This window comes from Phoca vitulina, unplaced genomic scaffold, assembly GCF_004348235.1.
Source record: "Phoca vitulina isolate PV1807 unplaced genomic scaffold, GSC_HSeal_1.0 scaffold14, whole genome shotgun sequence".
Taxonomy (NCBI): Eukaryota; Metazoa; Chordata; class Mammalia; order Carnivora; family Phocidae; genus Phoca; species Phoca vitulina.
Genome location: NW_022589717.1, coordinates 32,394,622 through 32,404,238, shown reverse-complemented (window position 1 = coordinate 32,404,238; position 9,617 = coordinate 32,394,622).

Genomic DNA, 9,617 nt, shown 5'->3' with positions numbered 1-9,617 from the left:
TGTCTTGAGTTAGGAAGAGAATTCAGGACCTTCTTGTGTCTGTGATCAGTCACTGGATGCTGGCTAACCCCAGACATAGGGGCGACCTTGCGTGAGACAGTTTCTTTAGCTGAGGCGGTCCTCATAAAGGGCTGACAGTTGAGAACGATCTTTCAGCAGCCTTATCAGCTGCTGAAACAAGAAGTCTTTTATTTATTAAGGAAAATATCAGCTGCACATCAGAGCACACACCGCAATCAGAGGACAGTATATGGCGACTATTTCTGTGCTTTCTATTCAATTCCTTTATTCAACTTTTCTGTCCTTGCACAAATGTCATGTTTTAATAATTACAGTAGCTTTGAAATAGGTCTTGGTAGTTGGTAGGGTCTAGCATCTTTTTTCCTTTGATACTGCTATTGTTAGTTCTTTCCATATACATTTTAGAATAAGCTTATCACTTCTGATTTAAAAAAAAAAAAACCTGCTGGGATTTTCGTTGTGATTACATAGACTCTATACATACTTGAGGGAAAATTGATATCTTTACAATACTGTGCCTTCCAATGAACATAAACTATCCCTCTTCCTTCTTCAACTTTAGTAAGAATTTTAGTTTCTAATGTAGAGGCTTTGAATATCTTTTGATACATTTATTCCTAGAAATTTGGTATTTGTGGATGCTATTATAATGACACACTTTTGGTTTCATTTTGTTGTAGTTTTGTTGCTAGAAAGCACACAATTTTTGTAGATTGGACACATACCCAATACCCTTGCCAAATTCAGTTATTAGTTCTAATTCTTGTAAGCTTTTTACATTTCCTAGGTACACAATTATTAGATCTATGAATAGTGATCATTTTATTTCGTCTATCCCTTTTATCTTGCCCTATTTACTGCCTGAACTTCCAGTACAACATCAAGTGAAATAGTGATAATGAACATCCTTGTCTCATTCCTATTTTCAGGGGAAATCTTTTCAATATTTCACCGTTGTGTAAGATGTTTGCACTTATTCTTATTCTTATAGATTACTTATAGATTAAGATATTTCCCTACTATTCCTGGTATTCTCAGAATTTCTATTATAAGTAAGTTTTAAATTTTGTCAAATGATTTTTATAACTCTATCAAAATAATCATGTGATTTTTCTTCCTTCCCATGCCTTATTTATTTATTTTTTTTAGTGTGGTGAGTTATGCAAATTGATTTTTTTTTATGTTAAACTAAATTTACATATGGAAAAACCCCACTTGATATTGGTGTGTGTGTGTGTGTGTGTGTGTGTGTGTGTATACAGTTGACCCATGAATAATGCAGGGGTTAGCAGCAGCAGCAGCGTCACCACCACCCAACATACCCCGCACCCCCCCAACCCCCCCCGGCAACCAGAATTCTACATATAACTTTTGATTCCCTCAAAACTACTAATAGCCTACTGTTGATGGGGAGCCTTACAGATTATATAAACAGTCGATTAACACATATTTTGTATATGTATTATATATTCTACTCTTACATTAAAGTAAACTGTACTGTATTTATTGAAAAAAAATCTGCATATAAGTGGACCTATGCAGCGCAAATCCGTGTTGTTCAAGGGTCAACTGTACTAAATTCTAATTGCTAATATTTTGTTAAAGATTTTGGCATCCATGTTTACAATTGGTCTGTAATGTTCCTTTCTTGTACTTTTTTGCCAGGGTTTTGCATCAAAGTTTGGATGCTATTTGTATGAGGAATTATTCCTTCCCCCACCTGTTTTTTTTTTTTTTTTTTTCCACTTCCCGGAAGAATTTATGTCTGGTATTAGTTCTTATTTTCATTTCTTCTTTAAATGTTTCGAAAAGTACCCCAGTAAAATTTTCTGGATCTGGGATTTTTACTGTGAGAAGAGTTGTTTTTTTTTTAAATAATGTATTCAATTTTATCTTCTAGACTTTTAAAAGAATGATATTCAGTCCCTGTTTATTGAATGTATGTTATCTATCAAGTTATGTATAGAATGTATGTTATGTAGCATTGTGATAGAGGTTGACAATACAATGGTGATCCTGTGAGCCTAAAGTGAGCCTATGCTGAAGATACCAAAGTGAGATGTACTCTTGTGGAATATATATATTCTAAAGGGAGAGACAGACGTTTGTCAATAATACAGCAATAAATATAGGATTTCAATTTTAATGACTTCTAAGTAGAGGTTCATAGTGCCATGAGCGTTGGTAATGGGAAATCTCATCTAGGCAGATTAAAAAAAGATTTTTGTGAGGAAAAAAATATTTTTAAATAATTAAATGTTATCTTTATACCTTTTAATTATTTCTTTTATCTTTAAAAAAATATTCTCTTAATTCTCCAAGGTGGGCTGTAAACACAATCATATCTCTCTTACAGTCTGAAATATCCATATTAGAAGGAAAATCCAATTCTCTTCATGAGTTTCAACCCCTCCTACTTAAGTGGGAAAATTGTTTCTCATTTTTCTCTTACTGCCATTGCTTCTCCTTGCCACATGGTGTCTCTGTTGACAACTGGTCCTCCACAATCCGCTAGGTGATGGAGTCCATAAATCTTCAAAGGATTCTCCTCTATTCTCTGAGAATTTTATGGAACAAGGATCTACACTGTTTTGACTGATATAGTCAAGGTGCTTGTGCTTATCTCTCTGTCATATTCAGCCATTACCCAGACTCTGGAAGTGCTGTTTCAAAAATTTTTCAGGAAATGTCTCTGCAGTTCTGAACAAGCCCAGAGCCTTGCCTTTACACTTCTCAAACTCAAAAGACCCCAGGTGCCCTTTCTTCTCAGTTTATCTACCTGCCTTCTTAAGGATTGTTAGACTAAATGTCTTGGGACAACACCATCTAAAACACAAAAGGTGCCTATATAGCCCATTTCCTAGACAAAGGAGGCTACTTTGTTTGCTCAGAAAGAAAGAGGGATCTACTTTCAGATCTCAAAGGAAATTTGTCTTCTTAAGGATTACCGAGGGAACTTTCTAGTACTTCTCTCACTAGATCAAAGAAATGGAAAAACAAACAAAACACAAGTTTAATTTGGGGGATATATGTATACAATAAAATGTTCTTTAATTATATACCTTTCTTTTGTTCTAGCTAACATTCACATGAAGAAAAGATAATTAGTTATAATCTTGTGAAAATACCTCACGTATCTAATTACAATAATCAGACTGCCCTGTGGGCTTTTCTTCTCTATTATAAGCAACACAATTCTTTAAACCTTTCCTCAGGTTACTATTTCCTATCCCTTTATTCATTTTCCTCATTCTTCACTGATCTGTTCCAGTTTGTCCACATCTTTTAAAAAGTGCGGTGACCAAAAAGTAGCCACAATATCCTAATAAAGAGCTCATGAATGCATAATATAACAGAAAAATTACTTCCAAATGTCCCATGAATTATTCCTTTTAATAAATTCCAGAATCATAATAGCTTGGGTTCAACATCAAGACTCCAGGTTTTTCTTTTATATTTTTGTCTGGTTGGTCCTTTCTATTTTTATTATTTTTTTTATTTTTACTGAATTTTATTGAACTTTGGAAACCAATATTTTTGCTAATGTCACTTTGATTCTTATTTTGACATTTCAGAAAAATGGCAAGATTTCTAAATGCTAAGTTATTCCACATCTCAACCCCTTTATATATGCTAGATGGATTATTTAGGAATTTCTATTTATTGACTTTTAAAATAACTACTTTTACTCCTCCCAATATCATAACATTTATGAAGAAAAGCAAAATTTAGGTAATAACTAGCAATGTCTTTCTGATTCTGGGCATATCTGATTGTATTTTCTCCAACTTTAGCAATGATGCAACAATTTTATACAAAACAGAGACCCATTTCTATTATACTTCTTTCAACAAAGTGCTATAACTAAAAAGAATCTCTTCTTATAGTTTTGTGTGCCAAGGCATCTATGTATCTGAAAGCAAATAAGTGGATCAAATAATTTCTTCATATTTCTATAGCCCCATTAATTTATGTAAGGTCACTTCTATAGCATATCATCACACAGTTCCAGAAACAACAAAATTTATTGTATTGTTCTTCTATAATTCATTGAATCAGATACTCTCTAATCCATGAATCTTGAAATAACATTCAATATCATTAAATAAACCCCACAATGAGGAATATGAGGTTCAGGCAATTTAAGAGATTTGTCCAAAATCAATTAGTTAGTGATCGAAATTGGATTAAAAATCAGTTTTTCTGATGCAAAATATAAGGTTCTTTCTTCTCCAAAACACCATATTCTGAATTTGCCATTTCAATAACTTCTAATGAAATGTAGAGTTAAATATGACTAATATGTAGAAGTTGTAAGTCTATGAACTCAGGACTAACTTAAGTATCACAGAGTTATAGCTTTATAGCAGAAAAAAATTTTATTCGTATTGGTTAGTTTGATGTAAACACTATTTGTAATTAGAGCTAAATGTACTTTGATAGGTATATTCAAAAACTGTAATAACTAAACATTGCCAATCATTGCTTTCATAGTTATGGGGTTTTGATCCATTGTATCTCAGTTCCAAATCCATCCTTCTGTAGGGGCTTCTAAAGCTGTAGCTGGAACTCCACAGGTTACCCTTCATAGACTTCTTCACCAGCAGCTTCCCATTTGTTTTGGCAAAAAGGAGGAACTAGAGGGAGGTTGGAAGATGGGAGAGGGGAGGAGGGACTTTTTCATTACTGTTTGTTTGCAGTGCCTGTCACCATCACGCAGCAAGTGGCAGATGGTTTCAGCATTCAGCCTTTTCCGCTTCCCTCTTCCGGCTTGGCGGGCTCAGCCGCAGTCAGGAAGCGCGCGCTGCCCGGGGTCTGCCCCCAGCTTCCGGTTTCCCTGCTCTCCTCCCTTGACTCCCCAGCCCCACGGTGGGAGCTACTTCCTGCTCCAACGCCTTGTCCGTTCCCTTTGCTCCTAAATAGCCGGCTACGCGTGAGTAGTAAAATCCCTATATTAAATCCTCCTGTTTGAGAACTTCTGACGCCTGACACATCAGGTTATCCACATCAAGAAGACTTGACATCTGTTTGTCAATATTATTGGGAATTTTGGACTTTTAAATTCAGAATTCTCTACCATTGGAAAATTCTGTACCATTTTATCAGAGTTCGAAAGAGAGAAAATTGGAAGACTTAATGTCTAAATGTCTACCTTCCTTGGAATAAATAGACATCATTAAATAACTAATAATGAAAAATAACAGATCTTATGCCAGAATTAGATTTTAAAGTGAATGTGCAAAACAGAAATAAGGTTCAAATTATCTTTGAAAATCCCTTAATGGTTCATGAGTGTATCACATGTAGTTCTGTGTAAAGTACTATATTTAAAATATTTATATAAAATGTCTATAAAATGCACAGTATATTTTTAATAGCACTCAATGCAAAATATAAATGATTGCTTTTGTTTTTAAAAATTTACTGATGAGTATTTATAGCTTATATTTAAACAGTGCAGCACAGTTAAGTATTTGTGGAATTGTGAGGGGATATAAAAATTAAAATGTTATTATGTTTCCTAGGTTATAAGCTTTGGAATCCAAGAAGTATAAGTTAGCTAGCCAAGTTTTAGTTGTCTATAAATATGACACTTTAAAAATGCTTATACAAGCATAGAAGTACTTCAGCTAATTAGAAATGATTTAATATACTTCCTGCAGTATTGTATTTTTTAAGAATTCCTAGGAAGATTTAGTAACTAGAGTGAATAAAATAAATGCTTATAATTTTTTGTTAATTCATAAACAGGATATAATATTACTCAGAAAATACTTATAAAAATCTTTCTATTTTCAAAACTGTTGTTTTTAACTTTTTGCAGAAAGTAGTTCTCATCATATTGATGCATTATATCATAAAGATAGACAAAGAGTGTTGGATTTTTTAAATGCAAGTTTCTATAGGTAGGAATCTTTTTATATATTCTTAAGTGTATAATGATTAGTTTTTTTAATATAGTTAATTTTTATTCAGGTGAATTTTTGTGATTCCTGGAAATGTAATTTTATTGATAATTTTTATAAGCAGTTTTATATTCTCTTAGAATTTATATCACTATCAATTCTGCTCTCCATACATTTATTCAATTATGTTATTCTCTATGCATTTATTTATGCATGTTATTTTGTACAATTTTAGAAAAACTATTTTCTCTAGAAGTATAAACAATTATGGCAAATGGCTCACTTGTTTAATTATACAAAACAACTTGGAAAATTATAAACATACCATAACAGTATAAATTTATAATTTTCAATTACTAAAATGTATTTTCTTTTATTATTTTTTTATTAAAGTGCTTTACTATGATACTTTCACTGGTAAGACAGCAATGACTGTTCTATTATATTCCAGAAGTATGTGAATTATAATACAGCTACTGTCTTGGGTGACAGTGTGACAGTGAAGTGGATATTTGTGAGAATTATCAGCAGATTGTTCAGACCAAAAAATATTTTCTCACAAATATTCAAAAATGTTTTAAAAAGAGTGTTTGTTTGCATCATCTTTATTGGTATTTGTAAAGTCTTTGCTGCTTTGTGTACTTTGCTTTGTATAACCTTTGAATTAAAACTCCATCTGCTTAATTAATAAGCTTAGTCTTTAAAATTTACCAAGCTTCAGACTTTATTTTTTATTAAAGATCTTTCTTTCTTTCTTTGAGAGAGAGAGAGAGAGAGAGCGCGCGCGCGCACGCACATGAGTGGGGGGAGGGGCAGAGAGAGAGGAAGAAGTAGAGAATCTCAAGGAGATTCTGCGCTGAGTGGAGATCCCAACAGGCTTGATCTCACGACCCTGAAGATCATGACCTGAGCTGAAACCAAGAGTTGATTGCTCAACCGACTGAGCCACCCAGGCTCCCCAAGCTTCAGACTTTTAAATATAGGGTTCCTGATTGAATTAGGAAGCTCTAGTTCAGCTAATAGTCTCCCCATTTATAGTTCTGGGCAAAATGAGACATAGATAAAATTTGAGCCTGTTTCCTCACATTCCCTTTCTAATACCTTACTCTCCATCCAAGTCATCCCAAAGTACCCGGCAGCTTAGACTGTCCTCTTAGTACCCTGGCCAAGCCTGTCATCCATAGGTAGTGCTCTAGGCTCTAGTATGATCCTTCTGTCCCATATATTCCCAGTCACATTCTTTAAAACTCAAGTAACCTGTCACAGCTGGAGGTAAGCCATCTGATAAAAGAATTCATACCGTAGAATGTAAATGAAAACTACCTCAGGACTTTGCAACATAAAAACTGATGTTTGAAGACAATATGATTTGGGATAAAGTCATAGATTCCTAATGGTGAGATTTTAGTGCAGTGTGCCAACTGGGAACCAATGTGGGGAGGAGGTGATTGAGTTCTTATCATATATACATATGCTTTTTAATATCCTGTCTTTCAACTTTAGAAAGTAGTATCAAATATAGCAAGAGGGAAAAGATCTCTGTGAGAGTAAGTGAGTAAAAGGAAAGGTCTCCTTGAAGGTCTACAAGCTTAAAAGTTTAAAATTTTTTATTTCACTTTAAATGATTTCTTCAATAATTCAGGTATACAAATTGTAATCTTGGAACTGAGGAATTTGAGCCAGAATAAAATTAAATTTAATTTCACTTCAAAGAAAGACATGGGCCATAGTCTTCATCACAAAATAATGTGATTATTTTTTATTTGGCCACCACAAAGTATGTTGTATTTTTAGCCGTTAAAGATGGAATTTTGGCATGACTTTATAAAGCTTGAGCCAGATTAGCTTATTTTATTTGGATCCCTGGTTTATCTCAAGAGTTGGAATTCAGGACCAGCCCATTTGCGAAACTTTCTAATTATCTTCAGAGCCTGAACTAAGCCCTATACATCTTTACAAGAACTGTTTATCTTAGAATCTTGGCTTTTTGTAAAGAAATGAATACTCATCTTCAAGAACAAATATGTAGAACATAATTATATTCAAATGATCTACCTAAGACTCACAGTAATAATTCTTATATTTGACATGTTAATAAATTTCATCATAAAACAATTTACTATTAATGTAAAAGGTGATGAAATATACAATATGTATGAAGTGAGATTTTTCTCAGTTTCAAAGGAGGCCACAGTGAGTGGTTCTGCAACTTTGAGAACTGAATTATTTTTTCTAATTTAATAATAATATAAATATCTTTGGATTGGTATATACAATAATTGGATAGATTAATTTTTATCTTTATTTTTAAAATTGGGTTAACTGCATTAAAATTTGCAGTTGCAAGTGTGGATATCTAGTTCCATTCCCAGAGAGCTGCCTCCTCTTATGTTGACCAAAGTATTTTCATGATTCAAAAAAGAGGCACATCACGATGAGCAGCACTTTGCCTGTGATTTTCTTTTGCTGAATTCCTTTTTTACCAAGGGTTCCAATAAAATTAGGAAGGTTTCCAAATTTAAAAGATGTGTGAGTTCAAACAATTATAGCAAATGATTAACTTGTTTAATTAAACAAGACAACTTGGAAGATTATAAACATGTCATAATTATCCTTATCTATAAAATAAATTTATAATGATTAATTGTTGTCTGGGTGTTGAATTTAAAAAAATAGTGTAGATAGAGTATTGACCTCTACATCTCAAAAATTAAACACATTTTAATATGATGTTTTTCCAAGGAAATTAATATTTAAAAGCAGACAAAAAGATGACCTCCTGATGGCACTGATGTGTCCTCATATGAAACCTTGGGTATCTTGTGAAAAGTGCAAATTGTGATGCAGTAGGTCTGGGATGGAGCCCAGGAATCTGCTTTTCTAATAAACCGGACAGCAGTGTCCGGTCCATGCAACACACTTGGAGTAGGAGGCTCTAGAGCAGTGTTATCAATACAACTTTCTGCAATGATGACAATATTCTAGGGGCACCTGGGTGGCTCAGTTGGTTAAGCAACTTCCTTCAGCTCAGGTCATGATCCTGGAGTCCCAGGATCAAGTCCCGAGTCAGGCTCCCTGCTCAGCAGGGAGTCTGCTTCTCCCTCTGACCCTCCCCCCTCTCATGTGCTCTCTCTCATTCTCTCTCTCAAATAAATAAATAAAATCTTTAAAAAAAAAAAAGAAAATATTCTATAACTTGTGCTTTCCATTATAAAAGACACAAGACATAATTGGCAAGTAAGCACTCAAAATGTGACAAGTAAAATTGAATTTCTTTATTTTAGCTAATTTAACTATAAATTGCCACATATGTCCATGACTATCTCAGTGAATACCACTGCCCTAGTCTGCCTAAGAGTTCATACAATATCCCTGGATGTCAAACTTGGTGTCTGAAACCTGAAAGAAGCCAATTTGACAAATACATATGTGATGTTTCTGTATAATCAGCTTCTCTAATTAATGGCAAATCTTCTAAACTTGGAAACAAACGGACATTCTGAAGTACACTCTTAGAACGAAGTACATGGGCATTCTCACCAGGGATGACATTGCACCCAACAGTATGAAAATTGGTTCTGGGGTAGGGGGTGGGGGTGCAAAAATAGCATTTATGTGTGGCAATGGTTGGTGGCCCCCAAAGCTCAACTTTACCTGACAAAATCTTATCCCTTAGTATTTAGTTTCTCT